Genomic DNA, 25,299 nt, shown 5'->3' on the forward strand with positions numbered 1-25,299 from the left:
GCTATAAAGTATTCTTTTCCAGTCTAAGCTCCATCCTTTTCCTCCTCCACTACTTCTGATTCTGTTCTAATTCTGTCTATTGTTTTCTTTATGCATGCTGTAGTAATAATACTGGTATAGCCTCCCATACCCTCTGCTAATGGAAGTCACTGTATGAACTTTACCAAGGGTCAGCACCTTTATTTCTGCTTCACAATAGTTAAACTGAGCCATGGGGAGATGAAGTGATTTGCTGGAGGCCATCAAGCAGTCCCTTGGCAGCTGTGGGATAAGAAGCCAGGTCCAATGAGACCTTGAGTGTTGCCCTGCCCACTTAGAAACTGTGCTTCCTTCCCAACACATGCAAACAATGCACCTATTGTGGGAATAGGAAATTAACCCTGTTCTTTCAGGATAAACAAACCTTTCACAGCTATTATCAAAACCTGGTAATTCTGTGGCCACAACCATGCCTGGGCTGGAGCAATAGCTGAATATATTAACGTCAAACACAAATGCCAGCTCACCAAATGTCACACACGCAGCAGGGGACTCCCCACCCCGGCTTTCATCAGACATGGGCAGATCACAGGCAGGGCCAGCGAGCCGCACATGGGCTTGGGGCTGACAGCGGCCACTATGCTGCCCTCCCAGCCACAGACTGCATCTCCTGGGCCTGAATGCTGGATGATACACGCTTCACCTGCTGGATGCCTCCCTTTTCCCCTTGGTTCCTCCTTTCTGCCTGTCAGGAGAGGGGACCCAGCTCTCCCACCCCTGGTGAATCTCCTGCCGCACCGGGGCTGTGGGGTCGGTCCAGCGGCGAGGTGCTGTCTACAAAGAAGGCTCACAGTGACGCATCTTCCCAAAGCTCAGCCGGGCAGAGCAAAGGGTTAAAAAATCATAAGGGATTTCTCTGCAGACATGGAAAGGACTGAGAAAACGGAAACGAGGCTGAATTTAAACTGAAGGACCCCATTCTTCTGCCAAGCCACTCGGTTCCTTAATCAAGTGGAGCCTTGTTTCTCAGTCAGTCATCAGAGGCTTTAGAAAGTCATTCAGACAAATCTGTAACAGGAGAGCCACAAAGCATGGCTTTTCTGTGGCACTGTCTACCTAGAATATGTGATGCTGGGGGACAGGGCTGCTCTCAGTGGTGCTTCTGTGCCACTGGAGCACAATGCACAATGATGCTGTAGGATGCTCCCACTGCTGAGCTCCTGCTTATTTAAATACACATTTAATTAAGGCATGTCCTGTAGGAAATTAAGCAGTGAGCTTTCCCAATGGTACTTCTCCTCTTCCCAAAATAAAATCTTTGTTGTGGTTGGGAGTGAGTTCCAGAAGCACTGCAGTCTGCTCCAAGTCAGACTTCTTTTTCTCTCATTAGCCCTGCAGTCCTGTCGCTTACTAGGTTTCTAGCTTCTAAGGAAACAATTTATTTATTTTTTTAGCTCAGTCTAGTAATGCTTTCAATTATTTCTGATAACTACACTTTTATTACTTGTTATTATAGAGTCAGGATAAAAAAATACCCCACATAATAGCATAAATCTGATTATTCTGAGAAACTTTGAAGCTCCCTTCTCCAGTGGTATTCTTTGATGTTCCTATTAAATAAATAATGATTTTTACATCTAAGGTTTATCTTACAGTGCAAAATACACCATTATCCTCAGTATAAAAAAAATCTTTTCATTGTTATCCACCATAAACATCAGCTGAAGCTGTGAGTCAGGACTACTTAAAGCTGACCTGCCCAGATATGGGGCAATGTAGTTTTTTCACATTAACTATTTGTGAAGGAGTAACTGGCACTGCAGACAGAGGTACTGCAACAGGGGGAGGAAAGGAGGAGGTTAGATCAAAATAGAAAAGGCACACAGGCAAAAAGAAACTAGAAAATGCTCTAAAGACAGAAGCGCATCACATTTGAAACAGAATATGACTCTTTTCATAAGATTTTTCAATCACAGCCTCGGGCACTTTGTATGACAGTGGGAAATAGGATGACATTTCTGGAATTGTGCTGAATTAAAAATAATACAAAAGATCAGAATTTACTGTAGCAGGAACTCATTAAAGACTTCAGTGATGGTACATGCAGTACGTTGCTGCATAAAGCAGGCCACCTAAATTATTTTAATGTATTTACTTGATGTGACTTTGCTTTGACTGCAAATTTTGCAGGGTCTGTAGCCCAGACCAGCTCGGTACCTGTGCAGCCCTCTCTTCAGGTGTGCCAGGGCTTGTTCTCTGTGCCATTGGTTTGTTCCCCTCGCTGTCCCTCTGTGAGGCTGGCAAATGCCTCATTAGCAGCCCTGGGACGGAGCTGTGCCTGCAGGCAGGTGCAGGCTGACCAGCCTCTGCATCCCTGAGCTGTGGCAGAGAAGCTGCTGTGGGGCCCTCAGGCTTTAATGGGAAGGTGTGTTGTCTGGGCAGCCGATGGGCCCCCAAATCTCTCATCATCTGGCTGTCATTCACAACATCCTGGCACATGGCAGCCCTGCTTCTGCCACACACAAGCCTCACAAATCCTGCATGCACGTTGTTTTGGGTGCTGGGCTGGTAGGCATGGCAGTTCTGGAAATACAAGGGGCTCCCAGTCCACCCACCTGAGGTGGGCACCCATCCCAGCAAAGCCTTCACTTGTACATGTCAGAAAACACCCCAGCAGCACCTGTTCTGTGAGCCACATGAGGAGGAGGGCGGGTGGGATTCACAGCAATACTGCAGGCGAGGGTGTAGAGCAGCAACACGCCAACACTGAGTACAGAGAGAACAGAAGGAGCAGGACAGAGAAGCAAAAACTGGAAGGAGAGCTCCCATATTTTTTCCTGCCTTCATCCCCACTTTCCTGATTTCTCTGAGGTTGTTTTTTGTTGTTTTTTTTTTTTTTTTTGCATTACAGATAAAACCTATAAGTCATCCTCATCCTTCTCACAGCTGCCAAATATTCTCCACACTCCAAGAATGGTTTCTGTTCCACTTCTCTCCTTATTTTGTCACTTTCAGCTCCCACCTGTGCCTCCCAAAAACCTCCCTGAGCCACTGCTCCTCTCAGCAGTTCTGTGACACCTTTTGTTAGCGCTCTGCAGCTACACTTACCTGACAAGACCGGCAGAAGTAATCACCATAGGCTTCTCAATGCAGAGACATGATCTTTTGCTCAGGAGACAAGCTCCCATGCAACAGATTGCTGGAAGCTGGGATCTTGCCACAGCAGTATGCTGCTCTTCCACTTGTTTCCAACAAGAAAAAGTCCATTTGCAGAAACCAGAGGTGATAATCCTGGAAAGTGTTTACATCTGGAATGGAAAAGCTCTGTTTAAAATCAAAGCACAAGTAGTACAGCAACGAAAGGGAGCGGGAGGAGGATGCCGTGGTTGTGTTTCCTGCAGCACTGTGTGCCCACTAGCCCTGTTCAAACCCTGCCCATATCCCTGTTCCGAAACAGGAGCAAACAGCAGTAAAGCTGCATCCTGGTCTCCAGACCAACATGATTTGGAGAAACTCAGCCAACCGAAGCTGCATGAAGGTATCAGCAAGCCACATCAAACCACCTTTGGTTGGCTGAGTTCTTCCAAGTCATGTTTCCAAAAGAAGGCTCCTCTTTCTGCAGTCCTGCTCACTGGAGTGTGGTGGAACGCTCCAGGTTTTGTGTGGTTCCTACATGAGGTAGCTAAGAGAAGTTTACAATTTTTTTGTTTTCTGGTCTCCTGAACTGCTGAAACCAGTTCAGCCCCAAGCACTGTTCAAATTGTTTTCCCTGTAGTCTGAGTTTCTCTCTCTGTCCTACCAGATGGGGCCTCCTAGGTCAGACTGTCATATGGATAGCTATGGCCTGACACAAACCAAACCTACACCGCACGGAACATCAGCTGCTTTGTGCTGGATGAACAAAATGATCCAAGGCAACCTGTGGCTCAGGGACAACAAGAGGTGACAGAAGGGAGAGGGCAGGAATGCACACATGGGATGTGGAGAGGACACCTCTGTTGGAAGCAGCTTGCATTTAAATTAGATTAAGCATTTGGTGAACCTACACCCTTAGTTACACTGCATTTAGCTTCCAGGTCACTGTTAGTCATCACAGTTTGCAGTGTCCCTCCCAGAGGCCACAGCACACCATCATCTCCAGCACTTCTGCTCCTTTGTGTAACCCATAAGCCAGATGGGGATTTTCTGCACGTCAGCCCCACAAGCTCCTGGCCAGCTGTGGCAGCCCAAAGCTGTCCCCATTGTGAAAGACCCTCTCATGTACTGAGGGTGCAGGAGTTAAGGGACGCCTTAGGTGGGGGGATCTGTCAAGTGTTACAGCACAGCAGCTGTGCCCAGCATGGGGAAGGGTAACCAGACCAGGTGACACACCGCTGCTGCCCATCGGTCAGCTGCCAACACAGCTTCAGACAAATATGGTTAGCATCTCATGAGCAAGCTGTGATTAAATCCTGAGCAGCACAGAAAAACGCAGGCAGGTGAGTTAACGGAGAACAAAAGTTAGCTCCAGTCTACATGGCTTACCAAACTGCAGTTGGTTTCCTGTCCTCAACTGAGTTCAAACATGATAGCAGTTCCTAATACAGCATAAAACTTAAAAAAAGCCCTAAACCAAACACCATGAGGATGACAACTTGGGCTGCCTCAAAGGATGAGCTAATCAAATTACACAAGAGGAAAGGGGTGGCTGTGTTCCACTTTCACCTCTTCTGAATTTCTGCAGTTTTTCCAGGGAGCGTGTTGTCCCTTTGAGAAACATCATCTCCTGTAGATTCACAGAGTGAAAGTGCTTACAGGAGCTTTTAGGAAGTCAGCGTGGACCACATGCATGGTTCTCAGCTCAAAGTGAGCTAAACAGCCTTGCTTCTCTTTTTTCTTTACACCTGTGGCAAGGCCACTGTGCCATTGCCCCTGTTCAGTAAAACTTGTGAGCAAGCCCATAGTTTTGTCAGCTGCTTAGGCTGCTGTTTCACCACTGGTTAACTGCATCTAAAGTCAATGTCACTCTGGTCCTCTCCTTTCCCTTGCACCGGCTGTGTGTTCCTGTCTCTCTTCCTTGCATTCAGGGTGGCATTTTTCCAACCTCTGGAACTGAGTGGAGTTCCAGACTCCAATCTGGCAGAAAACTAACTCCACAGGTAAGATGAAAACTATTTTGCTAGTTCAAACTACTATAAAACCACATCCGTAAAGCCATAATTGATCTGAACCCTCCATAGACAATTTTAAAAGGCAAGCTACTGTAAATTTAGGGTCTTCTTGGATTTATCATTCTGCAAGATGTCAAATATATTTCAAAACCATACACAATTTTTGTAAAACATGAGTAACTAAAGACCAGAAAGTCTTTCTTTTCAGACAGTTTTGGGGGAAAAAAAAAAAATGCATCTCTGTTTCTAGCAATTTCTTCTTTAAAACATTTCCTGAAAACAAAAAGCTTGCAAGATTATGGAGAACGAAAAAAATAGTTGAAGAAAAATCTTGAATAATGTCTCAGACTTTTACTGGAATCCAATAAACACATTACCAAATTACACTGTATATTTTACTAGACTAAGTTATCTTTGTGTGTATTAGAAGCACAGCAGGAAGAAAAACAAAAAAAATATTAACCTCCTTCATATAACTCAGTAGGGTTATAAAATATCTAATTGAATAAACTACATCTGACATGAACAAATGGCAACATTTCCATGTAATGTTGTCTTTTTGGCTTCCTGACAAAGAAAAGCTTAAGGAACTATGATTTTTGTTTCCTAAGGGCAAGTTCTTCTATTTTTATAAACTCAGCAATCAATACTGAAGTATGAGCATAAGCACTTTTAATTTATGAGCTGTATGCTTTGAGCAAGTTTAATAGTTTAATCTTACGCATATTTTAAGTGTTTATTTTTGTTGTACTGCATGGGACTGCTTAATGGAAAATATTGCATAAAAGCAGCTGTATATCTAGAAAAATAGAAGAGGAATCATTAAGACAGTGAAACTGATACTGTGCTGATTTCTTGCAAGCAGAAGAGCACCATTCACTTGGAGGAAGGCAGGGCCTCAGACAGGGATCCTGCACTGGTGTCAGCCCTGGGTGAAGACCATCAGAAGATGTGAAGATCCTCACTGTGGCTAGCGCCCAGATGAACAGGCTTCTTCCCTGGCAAGCACTTGGCACTCTCCTTTTTCCCTTAAAGAGTAGAGCTCAGCACTCCTGAGTTTCTATATTTGGCTTAGGTGAGGCTTTGTACCCAATTCCCAACCCTGATGCTGCGGCCTGTCCAGTGTGTCCCCTCCAAAGCATCGCTGCAGCGCCTGTGTCTGAACCAACTGGTGGATCTGCCAGTTTGCCTGCAGCTGGGACTCAGCCAGGAGGGGTTATGAGTGTTGGTTTAAACTGACCTAGGAAGGACTTACCAACAACAACACTTGTCTGTAAAAATATTGCTCCTATTCATCTCAGAGAATAACAGTGGACTTTTATGAGACTAGCTGCAGAGTGAATCACTGTCGTGCATTACTCACAGTTAGTGTTAGGGAGAAGATGCCTTTTCCCACCAAACCCACGTTCCGATAAGGATTTTCACAATGCGTATTTACCACATAAAAAGCAGGCTGTTTCACTTTGTAATATTGATGTTAGTCACAGATGGGCTGCTGGTTGCTGTGCAGATGGTAACATTCCAGGTAGTTTCAGTTAATATTAAATGGAAAATGGCTAGATTTGCATGTCTCTCTAGAAATGGCACAAGAACCATCTTGAGAATCAATATTGATAATACACTGAATGTGAAGCAAAAAATGAACACACAACAAGGAGCACTTGTCACACAGTGATTCCAATAGCTGTTAAAAGACTGCAGTATCATGCAACAGGAAAAGCAGGAAATTTAAAAGAAGGCAAAAATCAAATTTGGCCCATCCAACTTTGCCAAAAATAACATCAGACTAATTTCTTCATAATCAAGAGCACACATTAACTAGCGGATTGCAGAACATCAATATACAGCCACAAACGTTACTTGCCAAATCCATGTAGCAGTGTAGGTGAGCGGCACGTGCAAGAGCAGCGCACATGAGGAGCAGGCAGAGCCAGGCCAGATGAGCTGTGGGTCATTGCAGGGGGTTGGACTAGGTGACCTTTGAAGATCCCTTCCAACCCAACCTATTCTATGATTCTATGTTCTGGGAGTGTTCAGGGGCTGGGAAGAGACCTCTTGTCACCCTTCGGCAAGGGAGCACAGAACCAAGGCAAGCTCGTGCTTGCATTATTGGATATGGGGCTTTTTGTTCTTTTTGGCCTATGGAAACATAATGAGACAAAGCAGAAGGTGAGGAGGTTTGTTTCATAATTTTAACTGTCAACCCACATCACACACAATGAAGAAAAGTGATATTCACTTGCCCAGCTGCTTCAAGCTAGGATGAAGTGCTCATGGCCATATGTGGGATCAAAAGGCTCTTACCTTTCTCAAAGAAGTCAAACATCTCAACCTGCTTATGCAGTCAGTAATTCATGGAAAATCATATCATCTGAACAACAATTCCTACACTAATCAAACCAACCTGTCTGATAGTCTGCTGTGTTCACTCAGTGCCAGCTTTCTTACTTCTGTTTACTGAGGAAATATAAGAATTTCAGGAAAGCATATGTACAATATTTTTCTTAACTCTTTTTATATTATGAGTAGCCTGACCTCTGGCCAAGTAGTCAGCTAAAATAGACTTAATCAACTCATCGAAACAGAGGATCATTCAAATCAAGGCAAGGCATTGAAGATTAGGCAAGTGTGGAATGCTACACACCCTCTGTAGGTGAGTCTCATCATACATGCAGGCTTCTCATTCATTTAATTAAACATGAGAGTATATGCACAAGAAAATGTAAAAAAAAAATTACTATGTTCTAGAAACAATTTAAAGCAAGCAAGACCCACAACAGACAGAACTAGGAAGGAGACCCCATGTCTGGTTTGGAATTTGAACCAAGAGAAAGTAATTTTTCCCTTGGTTCCTCACGGATTGCACACAGCGTTCATCCCAGCGGAGCCCCTGTTGAGTTCTGAACTAGCCAGTGAAGGACAGCGTTGAGATTTTGGACACAGATGAAAGACAGAACATGTTCCAAAACAGTGAATAACTGCTGGGGCAAAGCCCGATTCAGGGCTGATGGTAAGCCATCACGATTCCACTGACCTCCATACGGCTTCTCGCCTTCGGCCAAGGCTGGAGTCTGGCAGCCGACACATTTGCTGACGAGCAGGGTGACATCTTCATAACCCACGTGTACACAGGAGAGAGCGATGTCAAAAAGTGACCGGGAATGTAGAAACGACTTGTGCATCACTTAGTAAAATGAAGGAAAACAGTACATGAGTAATTGGAGCCCTCAAGGAAGGGAAAACAAAGAACAGCCCTGGCAAGGCTCAAGTAAAATAGAAATGAGAGTGCTTGGGTCTTCCCTCATCCGCAGGCTCAGCTCTCCAGTCTGCTTTGCAGGCTTGCCCCCCACTACAGCTGGCAACTTTTCTGCAGTGAGAGTTGAAAAATCATATGTTCAGCTCAATATCTCATGATTTAATATTAAAAAAATTCACTTACTTTTTAATTTTTTTTTTTTTTTGTAGCTTGCTATTTCAACTAGATAGAGATCCTTTTTTTTAAAAGCATCGTCACAGGTTTACATTTTCTAATAACAGTGAAGCGATTATGGATGCAAATTGTCACATTATAGTTGTTGCCACGGAAATAAACTGCACTGTTATAAAGCACAAAAATAAAGAGCCTGCAGCAAAGGAAGATGCAGCAGCCATGGTTTTAAGGAAGAGCTTTTTTGGTTATAAACGGTGAACCAATTCCTTCAAACCTCCTGAACTATGGGAGGTAATACAGCAGCCCCATTTTGCATTTTTATAGAGCTGTGTGTAATGTCTCAAATCACTTCAGAAACAGAAAGTACCTTGTACTTGATGGCTTGAGGTTAAATGGTAGTTTTGTCATACCAGGAATTCAAGTGGGACCTTCTGAAGAGTCTTTGTGTTACAGCTTGTTCCTCTGATGCTGAAGTACAATCCCAGGAGCACATAGTTGCCAGAAAAAAAGAAATCTCCTCTGTAGCAATAATATGCATGCATGAACATGACTAAGATACTTTGTAACAGACCCATCCTTTCAGAAACTCCCCTTAGGAAGGAGGATTCCTCCACTGGCCACAGCCTTTGAGCCTGTAGCCATGTGATGCCACAGAAAGCTATAAGGGGGACAAAGTCTGATGTGATCTGGGGACCCTTTTTAAAAGGAGAAAAGAAAAAAAAATTATCAGTGTGGCTCAGTTATTCTTGCATGGTCAATGAAAAAAACCACATGGTCAAAAAAAATCTCACTTGCAATCAATTAAATAAAAAAATTGAGAAAAGCCATCTCCTAATCTTGCTCAGAAGATCCAACAGACCCTTAGTAACACCCTGACCCGACTGCCAAGCACAAGGCCCAGCCCCACCAGAGATGCTGCAAAGCAGAGGCAATAGCCACTGAGGAGCACTGTGGTGCTCAGGGTGCAGACAAGGGTTCTAGGTAGGGATGGAACAGAACTGCGGAGAAGCCCTGACACCCCTACCTGCTGGTTTTCACCCTCTGAAGTCTGACTCCACAGCACAAGGCAGTGAGGAGCTGTAGATGCACAGCCACTGTTCTGCACTGTGTATTCACAGTGAGAAGGAAAGAGCATGTCTGAGCCATGGAGGGGACATGGGGACAGTGGAGCAAGAGAGGACACAAGACCACCACTCTTGCCACAAGTGTGTTCCTTCAGTTAACAGAGAAGAAACAGAAATGAGGTTGCAATAAAGCTCCTCAATTTTTTATTGTCTAATCTGCTTTTCCAGCCCCTCCAGAAGAATCAGAGGACCAGCCTTGCAGTGGCTCCTGCACACGTCCTTGCCTTGCTTGGTCCCAACCCACCCTCAGCAGTTGTGATTGCCTTGGTTGAGCACAGCTGTGAGTCACCAGGAGCCCCCTACCCTGCTTGTGCGGGCACTGGGCTGTTGGCCAGACCAGCCGCCTCTTGGGGATAGCCTCCTCCTTGGGGACAACCTGCTTCTGGGAACAGCCTCCTCCTTGGGGACAACCTCCTCCTGGAGGTGCCTGAGGGGATGGAGCCAGCACACAGGGAGCAAGCCGGGCTGAACCCACTGGCTGTGCATGGTGGTGGTGGCTGGGCATCAGGAGAGGAACATCTAGAGATGCAGCAGGCAACGGGTATCACCAGCGCCCACCCTCCATCTGCTCCGCGGGTACACGCAAACAAACTTTGCTTTCACAGTCTCAGGCCGACTCATGTCACAAACACTCAATTAGCTTTTTAGAAATTAAATAAACAGAGCGGGAGATTATAACTGATTAACTGAAGGGCAGGAAACATGAGAATCTGATTTGCTAGAAAGAAAAGCTCTTGTGCTGGGTCTCCAGCAATTAGCAGCAGCAAGACCTACAGAAATTTATGAGGAGGAAAAAAAGATATCAAACCCTTCCTGTTTGAACGTTCTCTTTTCACATGTTTTGCTTGGAAGACTAGCTTGAAATGCAAACACAGACTGGATCTCAAATTCAGAACAGAGTCATGTTCTGCAAAATTCATATACTCAGATTACAAATCAAATGAACATGAGTTAATGTTGTGGTTTTGTTTTTTTTTCCCTCCCTCTAAAAAAAGTGTGTTTTGTTAATGACTATCAGATTGACAGCTCCATACTTTCCTCCAAGCACCTGGAAGGTGAGTTGGTTACTGCTGGCAAATGCTTCAGGTCCTGCTTGGCACACAAGTGAAAACTGAAGCCGCTAAACAATAAAAGCAAGATTTCCTTTCCTGTTACTGAATGGTGTGAGTAATAATTTAGCAATTTCAGCTCAGCAATGGCTTACGTCTGCAGTGGAGCTGCTGTTGATTGTACAGAAGCCTACCTGGTTTCATTGTACCGGTTGAGAAGTATTTTCCACCTGGCTTCTGGAGCAGCACTGTCTCCCTGGTTCCCGTAATGAGCTCCCCAGGCAGAGCTGAAACCCTGACCTAGATTTCAATGGCTCTCCAAACTGTGTTTATGCATCCTCAGTATGGCTGTGTTTACTCTTTTAAATTGCAGATAAACTGCAAATTAAAGAGAGTCCTGCATATATTTTTTCCCAGTTTAAGTGCATTAATCTCTGCTTCACTGTTCTGGCTTTGTCTTTCTTTGGCTTTGTTGAATATTTCAGAAGAAAATTTGAATCAAAAGTAAGACTTGCTCGAATTGGTAGCAAGCCTTAACATACGCTTGGAAACAGCACTAGCAGACTTGCAGTAACTGCATCGGGAGTTCGATCCTGACTGAACGCATAGAGCTTGTCAGTGTTGGGTTATTATTATTCTGTGCTGTGGTGTGGGAAGGTCCCAGGTGCAGTCACAGCCCCAGGATGCAGCTCTCTGTGTCTTGTTAAGGACAGTGCTTAAACTCTGATGCAATGAGGAAGCTGAGGAATGTTATTCCATCTCCTTGATAGTAAACTGCAAAAAAAATTCCCAAGGTAAATCTATATAATGCTGCAAAGTAACATAGAGAACCAGAGTGGCTCTGTGGAGCTATTTGGCCTAACAGCTCTGGAAGTGCCACCAGCACCGTTGCCGGGGTCTCCAGCCCCTCTCCCATGCAGGGGCATCACTTGGGTGTTTGGACTCCCCTGTCAGAAGTCCTCAGCAGCAGTCAGACTCTTTCCCAGCTCAGCTCAGTGGCAGCAGGATTAGGCCACTGCAGAGGATTCTGAAAAACCCTCAAACACAGATCAGCCCTCTCTCCCATTTCAAAAAAAACCATGGATTTGGGGAAGAAAAAACCCCAGAGCTTGACCACCTTCTGTTACAGCATGATTGCTGTTTCTCTGTGTGCATATCCTCACCACAGAAGCTGGTGAGGTTATCAGCACCCACTAACTGCTGGGGGAAAGGAGTAGAGCTGGGTCTTCCCAAATATCCCTTGCTAGCTGGCCACTGCTGGAGACCATAGAGCCCTTTGTCTAGGCTACAGTCACAGACACAGGAGGTGACATTTGGTTCCTTGTATTTGTTTAAAAACTTGCCTAAGGACATACCAGATCTCCCCGGCCCACTGCAGATCAGGGCAGTGCGGGTGGTGGGCACGTGCTCCTTGGAGCCTGCTGAAGCCTTGTTCACATTAAAAAGCAAATGAGAGGGCAACAAAGCGTTGCATATTTTTGCCTAAAAATAACTCTCCCACAATCTCACCCCACTTATTTCAGCACAGTGCTGAACTGCCATTAATTTACACTTACCGGAAAAGAGAGGGAACAATGTTTTACTTCTTTACATAAATATTTTTTATTTTAGTGCTTCCTTTGCAGCCCAGCCCAGAGGCCCCAGTAAAGGTTAACAGTACTTGCAATGGTAAAAATACATCGTCAAAACCATTTTTAGAAATCCCCATCAGTGTTTGGATACCTACAGAGCTGTGAAAGCGTAGCTGCCCCAAGGAGAGCTGTCACCCCACGGGAGCTTCCCGGCAGCCAGCCCTGCCATGACACAGGTTGGAGGCACCAGCCTCCACTGCAGGTGTAGGGTGGACCAGGGGAAGAGCTCTGCCTTTCTTAGCCCATCAGTTTGCACTCTGATTAATCTTCCCAACAAAAAGAAAAAAAAAAAAAGGAGAAAACCGAACCAAAACAAAACCACAACAACAGGACTGAGAAATGGAAATGAGAGGCAGAATCAGGGCTCTTTCTGTGCTCAGACAGGGCTTGAAGAACTTTTAGGACTAAGCAGGGAACGCAGCTCAGCTTTGAATGCACTGGAAGGTGGAGATAAAGTCTGAACAGCCTTCTTTAAACCAAGAACTTTCTTTTCACCTCTTCTTTCGTTTTGTGTCTGATGCCACAGCCCTTTCCCCTTGTCTGCTCTTTGTGCACACCAGTGGAGACCCCAAGGAGCTGAATTCTGCTCCCTCCTGCTGCTAGCACCTTGTAAGCCACACCTGTGCCCAGGGACTAATCACGGAATAAGCCCTGCTCTGCATCAGGGAAAGTGAGAGAACTGACATTCAGGTGAGCAGGAGGTCCTGCTCCTATCGCCACTGTGAGCTCCCAAACACCCCATGCTGAGGATCTGGCAATGACATGGCCGCCCAGCAGGTCAGACCCCTCTCTCATCTGCCCAAAGGCTACCCCACCACAAAATGCTTCAGAGTGACCCTGGCAGGGGTGGGGAGCAAGTGGAGCCAGCCCATCCCTCCTGTCACAACACATGCTCTGCTGGAATAAGCAAATCCATACAGTGTTTCACGCAGCAGGGAGTGGTTTAAGCCTGGTGTGAAGCCACCTCCTCATGGGCACAGCACTGCACACCCGGGACAATGTACACCACTCAGGCCAACAGCCATCCAAAGGACCAGCAAAGCTTTGTCCAGGAAGGGACATTAGCTTTTATTCCAACTGTTCGCTGAGAAATGTTTGGAGACTGTTCCCAAGGCATTACCTGTACCAGGCATTACATGTCTGATGTTCTGCACAGGCACCTCCTGGCACAGCCCTGCCTCCAGTCACCACCCTAGCAGGCGACTCGCCGATTCTACCCTGACTGTTTCCCCCACAGATACATTCATAAAACTGTCTCTGCTCAAAGCCCATTGCTGGCCCTGCTCGCACAGCCTGAACACTGCCCTGCTGTTTTCAGCTGGAGCTTTCGCAGGGTGAACTCCCCATCTCTCAAGCACTTGCATCAGTAGCCTCTTCTGTTCGTTGTTAATCTCCAAAACATGACTGTAAAATGATACAGTTGGTTAAGTGAGAAAATCTAGTTTTTTCCAGGCACCCTGATGGTACTGTCATGCTCTGTTGTGATGGTCATGACTGTCTACATTACAGTGCCCATTAAATCTCCTCATTTGCACTTATCTCTGCTAGTGTGACCTGTTCTGAGGCCATTTGGTGCATCACTCACCCCATCTCACTCTCTCAGCTCCAGTTTGTTCCTCTGCTCCTCCATATGGCACAAACCAGGGCTGTGATGCTGATTAGAAGAGCTTTAAAATTTATCTTGTTCAATTTACATCTTCAAAGGTCTCAAAAGAATGTAGATCTGTATCTTGGAATGTAAAAAAAACAAGTTAACTTCTGAAACAGCTACTGTTTCAGCGCATTTGACAAAAGGCAAGGAATAGGAAAGCCAGATGTGAGGCGTGGGAATTCATCTCCCCTCCTTGGTGAGTGGCTGGGGCACTCACCAGGGGTAACGTGGGCAGCGAGGTGTGCCCAGGAAGCGGTGCTCAGCACCCCGACAGCGTCCCCACGAGGGACCTTCTGGCACCCACCGCCTCTTCCAGGGGACACCCAATCCCAGCACCAGAGGGAACTCAGCCTTCAGATTAGAGATGCTCGGGAAAAGTAATAGGAATGAGCAACAGACTACCAACCAGCAGCATTTGCAGATGCCCTAAAGGTGAAAAGGGATCTTTTATGTCCTTCTAAATTAGATTCACAGAGATTCATTCGGTGATGCCAATACTGCAGACCCAGGAGCACTAAATCATCCTTTATGGGCACATAAATACGTATTTCATTCTCACATTTAGTATAGGCAATGATTTCATACACAGCTGTAGATCAGCTCCCTTTTGATCACAATCTGCCACCCTTTTCTAGCTATTCAAATTTATAGCAACATTAATAGATCAAAAATAATAGTCTTCACTGTGTACTAGATTTCAATAAATTAGGAGGAAGCAACAGTTCCTAACAAAGTCTCCAGAAAGCAACAAAGCTGGACTGAATGCAAGCTTTTTCACTGCGATTAACACATCCTTGTCTATTGGCAGAAAGTTTCCATTGCAGCTGTGAGAAAATAATTCCATGGATTATGTCACATCAATTCAACGTGAAAGTCAAAGCCAAAGAGAAAGCAGAAAAGCATTCCCTATGTTCTTACAGAAAATATCACTGCTTCAATTAGGTGCTACAGATGCTTGGAGTAAACATATTTTCCACTGGTTTTCTTAGAACTATACCCACTTAAATCTCCAATATTCTTCTGTGTGTTCATTTTTCATCCCAGTTTAATACCATGCCTCTGGGTGTTAGTGGTTAAGGGGATACTGCCAAGCAACGCAAGCCAAGAAAAGCTGGGATAAGAAGGGAAAATATGGCTTTTATATAGTAAATAAACTTTTCATCCTTAATGTTATGGCTGCTGTCAGCATAACTCAGAGGGGAAAAAAATAACCCAGTGCTAGTTGTACATTTAATTTCTTGGACCATGTGAATGTCCACTTCTCCAGTTTTCAGTCTGCTTCCAATCCAAAGGAAATAATGCACACAGCTGAGCATTCAAGTCTCTAGTAAGTCTCATATTTGTGTGGAATCTCTGGGATTCAGAGTGAAAACAAAACTAGATAAGACTTTTCAGTATCTTGGTAGATACTTTTTTTTTCCCCCTCAGGAAAAGCCTGAGTTCCAGGGGATCTGAATATACTGTTGATATAACAAACACATAGCAGTAAGGTCAAAATTGAGACCTTGAGCATCTGTAAGCAGTACACATGAAGTGCAGATAAATATATGTAATACCTGTACGGAGCTCTTCAAAACAATACTAAGAGCTAGCAGCCTTACTGCCAGAATAAACCAGGGGCATCCCAAATATGAACAACTCGGAAGATAAAAACCTCCTCACATAGAGAAATCGCTCCTGGGAGCACTGATGTTTGTGGCAGCCCAGAGGTGGGAATGCTGATGGAGACGCACCTTTCTCCTGGGCTGCAGCTTCAGCTCCCCATGGCCCCGCAATGGGAAGCTGGACCCACATATCTCCCGCTCCTGAGGATCCAACTTCTCAGTCCTCACAGCGCTCATCTTGGTCCTGCCTATGCAGCCAAGTCCCCCTGACTGTGCTGCACTGTTCTGCCATACACCAAAAGGAATGTTTTACCGTGCCTGATTATCGTACGTATCCTTCCCTTGCAAAAGCGTGGGCAGGGGAGAAAAAGGGGAAGCAATCACCAGGTTTATAGGTGTTATAAACGCAGCTTACTTTAGAGCTAAAAAATCCTGGCAGATGGTATCCAACATCTGGGAGAATGTTAATGCCCAGATATAAATTTGTTTTCTTTATTTCTCTTTATTGGGAGCCTATTTGGTTCCAGTGTGTTATAATAAGATCTATTTCCTAGGCTTGTCTCTAAAATTTAAACCTCAAAGCAACATTTATAAACATTACAACCTATCAGTTATTACTGTGGTGCAGGGCTGAATGCAGATCAGTGATGGTATGCATAAATATGTCACGTAGAAGTATATCTGCAACACTTTACCAAACAAAGCTCTAAGAGATGGCTGAGAAGGAATAAAAAATAGATTATATTAGCGTATCCCATGAAAACAAATGGTTTGACCTTGTAGAAATATATGTAAGAATGACTCCATTTATCACATTAAAAAAGAAAAATTATAAAGGTTCACTGTTTGGGGGACAGGGGCCACCTCTCTTTCGTCTTTGACAGCAGCAGGCGCAGCAGGGAGCAGGAGCCATGGTGAGGACTCGCAAGCCCCGCAATGACTCTGCATTACAGCCATTCCTGAGCCACAGGGCAATGCTGGACACCTGGTCCACCCCAGCACCTGGGGGCTTGCACAGCACACTTCCCAACCCTACCTTGCCTTTCCCTGCTGTTAGCTCCGTTTTCATAGTAGGTGGGGAAACCTGAGTTTCCTTCTTCCAACCACCACTGCAGCTCCTCCCCAGCACCCCCACTCAGGATGCCGTGCAGATTTTGCTTTTCATTAACCATGCAGGAAATCCACAGGTCCTCTCTGTTTAGGATAGCGGGTCGAGCCTGTTCCCAGCTGAAATATTGCAGGAGAAAACAACAATCAAAACAAAGACAGCCTCTTCCCAGCCCAGCACTGCACCAAGAGCCCTCTGTGACTGCTTCCCAGGGGCTGAGAGAAGTGAGCAGCTCTATTTAGCTCACTAAATTAACAGCTAGGTTAGCAAGGGTTATCTACACATGAAAAGCCTAGGAAACAGTCTTAGCAGAGGCATGGGAGTAAGGGACCTGGAGACATGTGTCTTTTAAAGGTTGGATCTCTCCTTAGCATCTCTCTCTTCTATTGTAAACACAGGCGGGAGCAAGGGGAGGATGCTGCTAAACACAACCTGCTGCAGAGCCTGCAGATGGCCCAGCTGCTATCAGAAACATAGATGGAATGGGAATATTTTCTTCAGACCAAGTAAAATCTAATCATAACAGTTCGTTTCCACAGCACAAGCCCCTTCTCAGTGCATTAGCAATTACTGCTCCAGCCTCTTGCTTCCCTCACTACAACATCCAGCTCCCAAGGTCGCTGTGGAGGGACAGCATCACTACTGTGCACAGGCTGCCCCAGATGGTGGTCATTGCTCCAGGTTTGTCTCCACCTACAGCATTCAGATTTGGATGGTGAGGGCTAACCACACACAGAAAGGCTAATAAATAATGGGGCAGGCATTCATTCCAAAACATTTGGAAATCAGGTTGACACAATGTATATCTAATTTCAGACACCTGAGTTTGAAAGGGTTAATTTACAAAGTTATTATTTTCTTATTCTATTGATAATTCAACAATACATTAAATAGCATATTAACACACTGAAGAAAACAAACCAGAACCAAATCAATCCAACAAAACAAGAGTATTGATTCACCTTGCATAAAACACTAGCAGGTTGGCTGGGGTACTCTGGGGGGACTCTGGCAGTAGAGCTGGTTCTGTTATCAGCATCTCAGGGAATGAGAGTGCAGAACTGCTCAAAGCTGGACACTGACAGCAGCACAGCATCCAACAGCCTTCACCTGCTTCACCAAGAAGGTGTCTTGCAAGAACAGATTTACAGAGACCAATACCCAGAGAGGACATCCTTCTACTAACCAGTGGTACCTTGGATCAGGGGCATCTTTCCATGAGCTCTTTTACAAAGAAGTAACAAATTCATCAAGTTAAGCAAAACCAAACTCTGCAGAAGGGCATATATTTTACAAGTGCTCTACGAAGTAATACTGGAAAGAAAAACAAAAAAAAGCAGAGACTCATTCTCAGCCCCACCCTTACTGCAGATCATCACAAGAAGGTATTTTTCTGCCCTTGTATTATTGGCAGCAGCTTGAGGTTTCCTTCCACTCACCTCATGAAAGAGTGGTTCTCTCCACACTGCAGCATCTGTCTTGCTTACTGTCAGCTCAGAACCTTTGCTGGGGATTCCCAGCACCAGCCTGTGATGGCCCCAGCAGCCAGGGCTGGTAGACAAATGTGCAGCCACCCAAGTCGCACTTTGGTGTTTCTGTTACGGAGGATGACACAAGCTGTAATAATCTAAATGAAACTTTTAACCTTCCATCCCCAGAATGGGACATTTTTCTTCAGTGAGGTCAGGTGTTCTCCAGAAACTTACCTTTGGCCAACTAAATAGTTGCATGTGAGGATAACAGAGCAAAGAGCCCAAATTCACCTTTGCAAACAGCATGGCTGATAAGATAAAATGAGAGTGCTTTTAATAGCAAAAACATGTTTTCTTTGGCCAACATGCAACCTAGAGCTTTCCAGGTGCTCAAGCTTAAACTAGTCAGATAGATCTAAAGAGGCATTAATTAGCTAACAGGCACAAAAGGAGGCCTGAGGAAATGATTCCTCCTTCCTCCTATTCAGTGTGTGGGTACAGCCAACCATGGCTCTTGGATCACACTGGGATTTTTCATCTACTCTGAAAGCCTGAGTGTTATTTTTCCCTTTATTTCCTTCCTGTTAAAGACCTCCTCAATGCACAAAGCCTTGAAGTTAAGTCATGCTCTCTTAGCAGGAGCGCAGCTTTGGGTGAGCCCACTTTGAATGCAACTGCTCAGGGCCCAAAGATGGACACTTGCCCTCAGCAGTGCAGCTGGAGCCCACCAAAAACTGCTGCCAGCAGCTTCGTGTTCTAGTTCTTTATCTGGTTGGTAGAAGGGGTGCATGGAGTAGAACTGCTCATTTCTCAACACCAGCTAAGCACAGCCTGACAGGCAGCAGGGATGGTGCCATGGGGACAGATGCACCAATGGCCTCGCCAAGGTGCAGCATCTGTCCCAAACAGTGAGATGATCCTGTCCCCTGCCACGTGCTCAGGCACCCAATCTCCAAGGCCTGTGGGCTGGTTGTCCAAGTCATCCCTCTGGCCCTGCTGATGAGAAATAGGAGAAATTCATCTCCTGCATAAATTTACAGTGAATGCTTCCTGTCAGGGCAAACAAACTGCTCCAAGGGATTGTCCTGGGAAATTAACAGCTATAATGATTTCCAGAAGCTGGTGACAGCACACGCTGTTCCCAGGGCAGATGACTCAGTGGATCATCTTGTCATGGTGTTTTGTTCTCAGCCTTGGACACCAGAGTGCCAAAAAGTACCTTGTGCCTTAGCTTTTGCCACACAGCATCTTGGATTTACAGCTGGGGTGAGACAGACTCTGCCGGGAAGGAGCAGGGGAGCTAATTCTTATTGCCTAGTGCAGTGAAAAGCACTCCCTCCACAAATACCTGTAGTAAGTTGGTGTTGGCTTCTGCCAGGCTTTTACCATCACCACCGTCAGCCTCATAGTGGGTGTTTCCCAACTATCACAGGGTACAGTGACTGCATTTTTTCACAACCAATTGGTCAAAAATCATCCAGATGAGTCTTTTCTTATGCTCATTTTTTTTTTAGGCTGTATTGAGCAATATTTTCTCCACACTTGAGTGGAAACAACGTAGATTTGAGAAGGAGCCCTTATATCAAGCTAAGACATACTGCAAAAGGCAGGTTTTGCGAAAGAAAATAACTAAAGTAGGACAGAATAAAACAGGGAAAAGGGACACATGTTCCTCATCTCTCACATAATTTTGTAAGATGCTGTAAATGAAGTCAGTTTTAAGAGCTGGCTGCAACTGGTCTTCCCAAGGAATTTTCAAGAGAAATCAGTAGGGCTTCAGTTTATGTTAATCCTCCATACAGAAACTTGATTTATTTGCCATGCAAAAGGGTATTTATTTGTACTCAGCACTCCACTTCTTTTCAAACCTTGTAGTGGGGCGTGAGTGGGGTGATACCAGGAGCCTTCTCTTTACCACTGGGTCAAGCCTGGTTTGTCTGTTATAACGGAGGTGTATGATTCCTACTAAGATAAAATAATCCAACTATGTGTTGTAATGCAGCTCCTCTGAGCTGTGGGGAACACCTTTTGCAGTCATTTCAGAATAGGCCAACGCTGCAACACCCCCAGTGAATCCTCACAACGCCCACAGCCAATGGAAAAACAGCCAAGAAGAGCTACATGAAAACAGTGAAGAGCCATTTCATACTTTTAACGGCAGACAGAAAAGCCCAGTTGTTAACCACTGCCCAGCAGCAACCCTGCGACACAGAGAACCAGGTGGGATGCAAGTACTTGATCCCACACCATGCCAGTGATGTTCTGGTTCCTACACTATTCCAGACCAAAGTTTGGCATTTGCTGCTCCCTTCCCGCATGCCCCTATTGCCCAAACATGCAGCCCTGTGATGCAGAGGAGACACTTTTCACCTGGACAGGGATTGCAGCCAACTGAGAGCTCCAGGTGAGAGCATTTTTTGGGGGGTGTGCACAAAGATGTGATTAAATTCAGCTTATTGCTGTTATGCTTTACAAGATGGAAGCACTCTGCACAAGGTGAAACCAGGGCTATTGCTGTTGTCCTTAGTCAATGGATTGAACTGTTACATCTTTCAAATGCATTTATTCATTCTTCACTTAAAATAACAGTGATTTCTCTAAGGTAGAGCTGATGACAGAACAAGAACAATCTGCCCTGGCCATTTCTATTGCAGTCCTTCCAAAATATTTTGGCTCAGCCTTCAGCTGTCTCTAGGGCCATTGTGTATCTGTGCTATCAAGCCTGACTTAGCAGACTTCAGGTGGGCCAGGGGTGACCATTCAAAAATCGCCATTTTCTCCCATTTGAAACTCCATTCAGCTTTGTCCTAAACCAGAACACAAAATATCACATTTTTGCAACCTCCCATGAAGTGTGGGAGTTCAGAGCATTCTAGGCTCAAATATTTATTGTTGGGAATCAACCACATGAACCTGCTTAGATGTGAAACTGGGTTCAGAGGCCACATGCTCCTTACTGCATGTGTGTGACAAGCTGGCAGAGCACCTACCCACAGCGAGTTGCAGTCATAGGACAGCATTAAAGCACTGTGACTTCACCAGAATGCTGGCACAGACCCGCTGTTGTAAAAGCTGACAAGTATCAACATTTCATCAACATTTCCCACAGGAAATGTCTCCTACTGATTTCCTTGATGGAGAATTGAATTCCCCTGCTTCCCCAAATCAAGTGTTGGATTTTATTTTTTTTTTTTTTTTTTAAAAAAGAAACACTTCCTTTCAGGAAATAGTGAGGGTAGCTTCCGAAACAGCTCAACTTAACTAATCTTCTGTACAGCATCTGCCACCAACAGACACAAGCTTTCCATTCAAGAGGTGTCTTCCCAGCCTGGTACACTACACCATGTTGCCTTCTTATCACTAGGGCTTGAACTGAGAAAAGGCATGGGAAACCAGTTATAGATGCAGATGGGTATTCTGCTATAGCCAAGGAACGTTCATGACCACATTCAGAACATGAAAGATATAGAGGTTGCTCAGAATTTGTGCTAAAGCTTGTTAACAACAAAAAATACTGAATTTGCTCCTAATTCAGTTCAGTCACAAGAAACCAGATGTTTTCAGGCTGCTAGATAGAGAGTTCAACAGCAAGTTCCGCTCAGTGTCAGCTATGAGTCTGAAATACAGTCACAAGGACGTAAGTGCTATGTATGGCTTGAACACAAATATCTGCCACAGTTACAAGCAGGTCTTTTGGAAGGAAAAGGGAAGGAGATACAGTGCTTATTCAGATAGTACAGATGGCCCTTTTAATAATTAACAGACTTGTAAGAAAGATCTGATTAAAAGGCTGTTTATACAACAGCAGTTCAGGAGATTTGCAGAGTGGAAGAAACTCAAAAGTTTGACAGGTATGACAATGGCTTCCAGAGATCCATGATGGATGCTGAGTCATGGACATTTTGGCCAAAAAAATGCCGTTCTTACCAATAACTCCTCTGGAAAGCCAGGGCTTATATATATCTATAAATCTATTTTATTCTGCTTCACCTCTTGTCCTGCCAAGTACATGGACAGATAATGGCCAAACCTGCAACCACCAGAACACAACATGTATTTTCAAAGAAAGGTGATTTTAAAAGGATTAACAAGGGACACCATAGTAAGTATCTCCTTTGGAGCAGGCTGCAGCAGTGCCATAAAGCCTAGAAGTTGAGCTTTGCACTAGAAGTGAGGCTAATACAGCAGAAAGCAAAACCCTCACAGATATGTAATCTTAGTAGTCACGTGGTGAAACCTGTACTACCTTGAGTGCAGCAGACAGAGCCTGCTCAGCCCAACCCTCTAGGACATTTCCTTGACATACCCCTAAAAACTGAATGTGCAGGACACTCATTTTGCAGTATGTTAGTTGTACTTATTAAAAAATCTTTCCCTCAGATATACATATACCATCTTCTGTCATGGCCTAAAAAATACTTTAAACGCCAGTTTCCTCCAAAATCAAACAAAAATTTATATCAAGTTGAAAGATGATGACAGACTTCAGTGGGATTAAGCAATTTCTTTCAGCATTTTTGTGGGTTTAACTAAACCCAGAGATTACAAGCAGAAAGGAAAGAACCACCCCCAGATTTTCCACGTAAAAAAAAAAAAAAAAAGTGAAGAAACATTCTGAAAGAACTGCAGAAGGTAAACAGGCTAGTTAGACATGACACACTGTAGCCTTGACCTCCCACCAACAACTCTCTGTTATTCCCACTCAAATCAATCGCTGATATGGTTTTCTTCTCACCCAGCAGCTCCAGCTGTTTCTGAATGTTTCTGCTTTCCAAGCTTCTTAAAAGAGAGCATGCACAGGGAGGAAAGTAAAACACAGGAAAACAAAACAAAAACCACACAGACCAAAAAAAAACAGTAAAACCTTTAGCTCTATGAGCGCAAAGAGACTGACAAAAACTGTAACACCTCTTCAGCAAGTTGCTTCTGACAGCTCTTGAGTGCTGAGGCCACATGGGACAATCCTGTGGGGAGGGCACAACTGCTCCACATCTCTGCCAGCCCTAGGTAGAGCCAGGCTCTGGTAGAGCCAGGCTTAGGAGGAGCTGGGCTGGTACCAGCCCAGCAGTCACCCTAGGAGAGAGACAGAAGAAGAGCAAGTATCACAGACAAGCAGGCAACTTCTCCAGAGCCGTTCAGGGAAGCTGCAGTCAGTGAGTCACTCCTGATCACAGGAGGGAGCAAAAATCCACATATAGGTGTTAAGAAGTCAGACGGAGTGATTACACCAGCCTTCTAATGGGAATCTCAGATTAAAGCATCTCACCTGCTGCTTCAAGAGCACTGTACAGCCCTCCAGACAGCAGAGCTGGTTAATTTGAATGCACAACAAGTACAATTGCTAAGAGAAGAAACCTGAATCATGCTGGATGCTTTTGTTAAAACAGTTAGGAAAAAATGCAGTCATCTGAGACAGAAAAACCACATCATAAAATTAAAGATGAAGCCTGCCAGGATGGATTTAACTATATTTATGAAGTGCCCATCAGTGATGTGTGTACTGTCCAAAAAAATTAAACAATATACTTGATGGCTAGAGGAAGGACCACAGATCAACTGAAGTTCACAGAGTAGCTGATGCATTTTCACACAGAAGACTAGAGCAAAGGTGTTAAAAGCCATATACACCACAGATGTACATTGAAATTTATAATGTGCTTTTATAATATAAATTATTACACATGCATTTGAACAAAACAATTATGTACCAAAATTATTCACGTTGCTATTTGGGCCTTGAAATTCTCACAAGTGTTTTAGCTCTAACATAACCTCTGTGCTCCAGACCCCCCCACAACCATCGCCCAGTGTTGCAGGTGCTGGGAACGTGCTCACACCAGGGCAGCCGCTCCCCTCGCCACACCACGAGTGGCCCAGCCAGCGCCTGGCTTCTTGTCAGACGTTAGCATTAGAGATGTTAGGGCCACTTGTCAGCTTTTCCTGTCACCCTTTCTTGGTGACACGAGTCTGTGAACTACTTTCCTATTGCAGACAGGAGATGCTGCCATCTGAGATAAATCTCAGTGCAAACGATGCTTGTATACAACACGTGATCCAGCAAGCTAATTCAGCAAGTCTCACTGAAAGCTCATCTGTGAAACTGCATCTTGGCAGATTAATCCTTGCTAGAACCTGAAAATTGATTACCTTATAATGACTCAAATAGTAAATCAATACATACCAGGATATTTAATCTGAAACAGAGTAAAAAGAGTGAAATAAATAGCACTATCATTCAGACGAGAAAAGTAGTATACAAAGATTTTTCTAAACAGGGCTGGCAAGTCAGATTTCATTTTTCTCCTAACTAAGCAGTAGAAGAGGAAACAAGCATACTCTTAAACAATCCCAAGTTATTAGAGTTATTAGCCGCTTGCTACATGATCATCAAAGAGTTAGGTACCAAAGGCTTGCAGTTTTTCCAGGGTGTTTTGCATTTTTCAATACTTAGACTGAGAGCCATTGAGCACATTACTGCATGCAAACATCTCCCACAAGCCCCCGTTCCTCACTGTAAATGCCTGGATCCTGCTCCAGCTGAAAGCCGACCAGATGCCAGACGGGGAGGCTGGAGGACACTGAGCCCTGCTCCTGCAAGCCGGGGCTGCGGCCAAGCCACACGGAAAAGGACAAGTCAGGTAACTTGTTACAGCAGCTGTTTTTCCGTTTGTGCTTTTTCTGACTCCAAATAAGTATATGAAACAATATGCAACTGTGGAGCACATCTGGGTGTACGCGAGGGCAGGCACAGAGAGGGAGGGAGGCAAGAGCTGCCCTGCGAAAGGCTGGGTCACCCTGGAGCTGGGGTCAGCGGTGACACAGGGCAGGATGGGGTCGGGAACGGTTTGGGGTGCAGATGCCCAGGACAACACGCAGGGAGGGGACGGAGACCCCAGGCAGCTCCAGGGGAAAAACATGTCCCAGCAACATGTGGTCCCACTCCATCCATCGCAGGTCTGGCTCCACCACAGTAGGGATGCATTTTGAGTTTCCCAGTATATGCAGAACATCTGGTTCATTATTTTCAATTAAGAATATTCGAGCTGTACTGGGTCCTTCAAGGACACTGCTGTTCTGACTGCTTTTCTGCACAGCATACTG

At 44.9% G+C, this 25,299-nt stretch overlaps 1 long non-coding RNA gene across 2 annotated transcripts in view; it reads right to left on the reverse strand.

Annotated features, from left to right (window-relative positions):
• Window positions 1-17,076, reverse strand: part of LOC139828630 (uncharacterized) — a 29,367-nt gene extending 12,291 nt beyond the window's left edge. For both annotated transcript variants that reach the window (XR_011740485.1, XR_011740484.1), the window contains exons 1-5: window positions 16,655-17,076; window positions 13,949-14,092; window positions 8,927-9,027; window positions 8,164-8,313; window positions 3,088-3,287 (exon numbers count right to left, since the gene is read on the reverse strand). This is a non-coding gene — a long non-coding RNA (uncharacterized lncRNA). The remainder of the gene's footprint in view (window positions 1-3,087; window positions 3,288-8,163; window positions 8,314-8,926; window positions 9,028-13,948; window positions 14,093-16,654) is intronic.
• Window positions 17,077-25,299: the final 8,223 nt, after the last annotated feature.

This window comes from Patagioenas fasciata, chromosome 9, assembly GCF_037038585.1.
Source record: "Patagioenas fasciata isolate bPatFas1 chromosome 9, bPatFas1.hap1, whole genome shotgun sequence".
Classification (NCBI taxonomy): Eukaryota; Metazoa; Chordata; class Aves; order Columbiformes; family Columbidae; genus Patagioenas; species Patagioenas fasciata.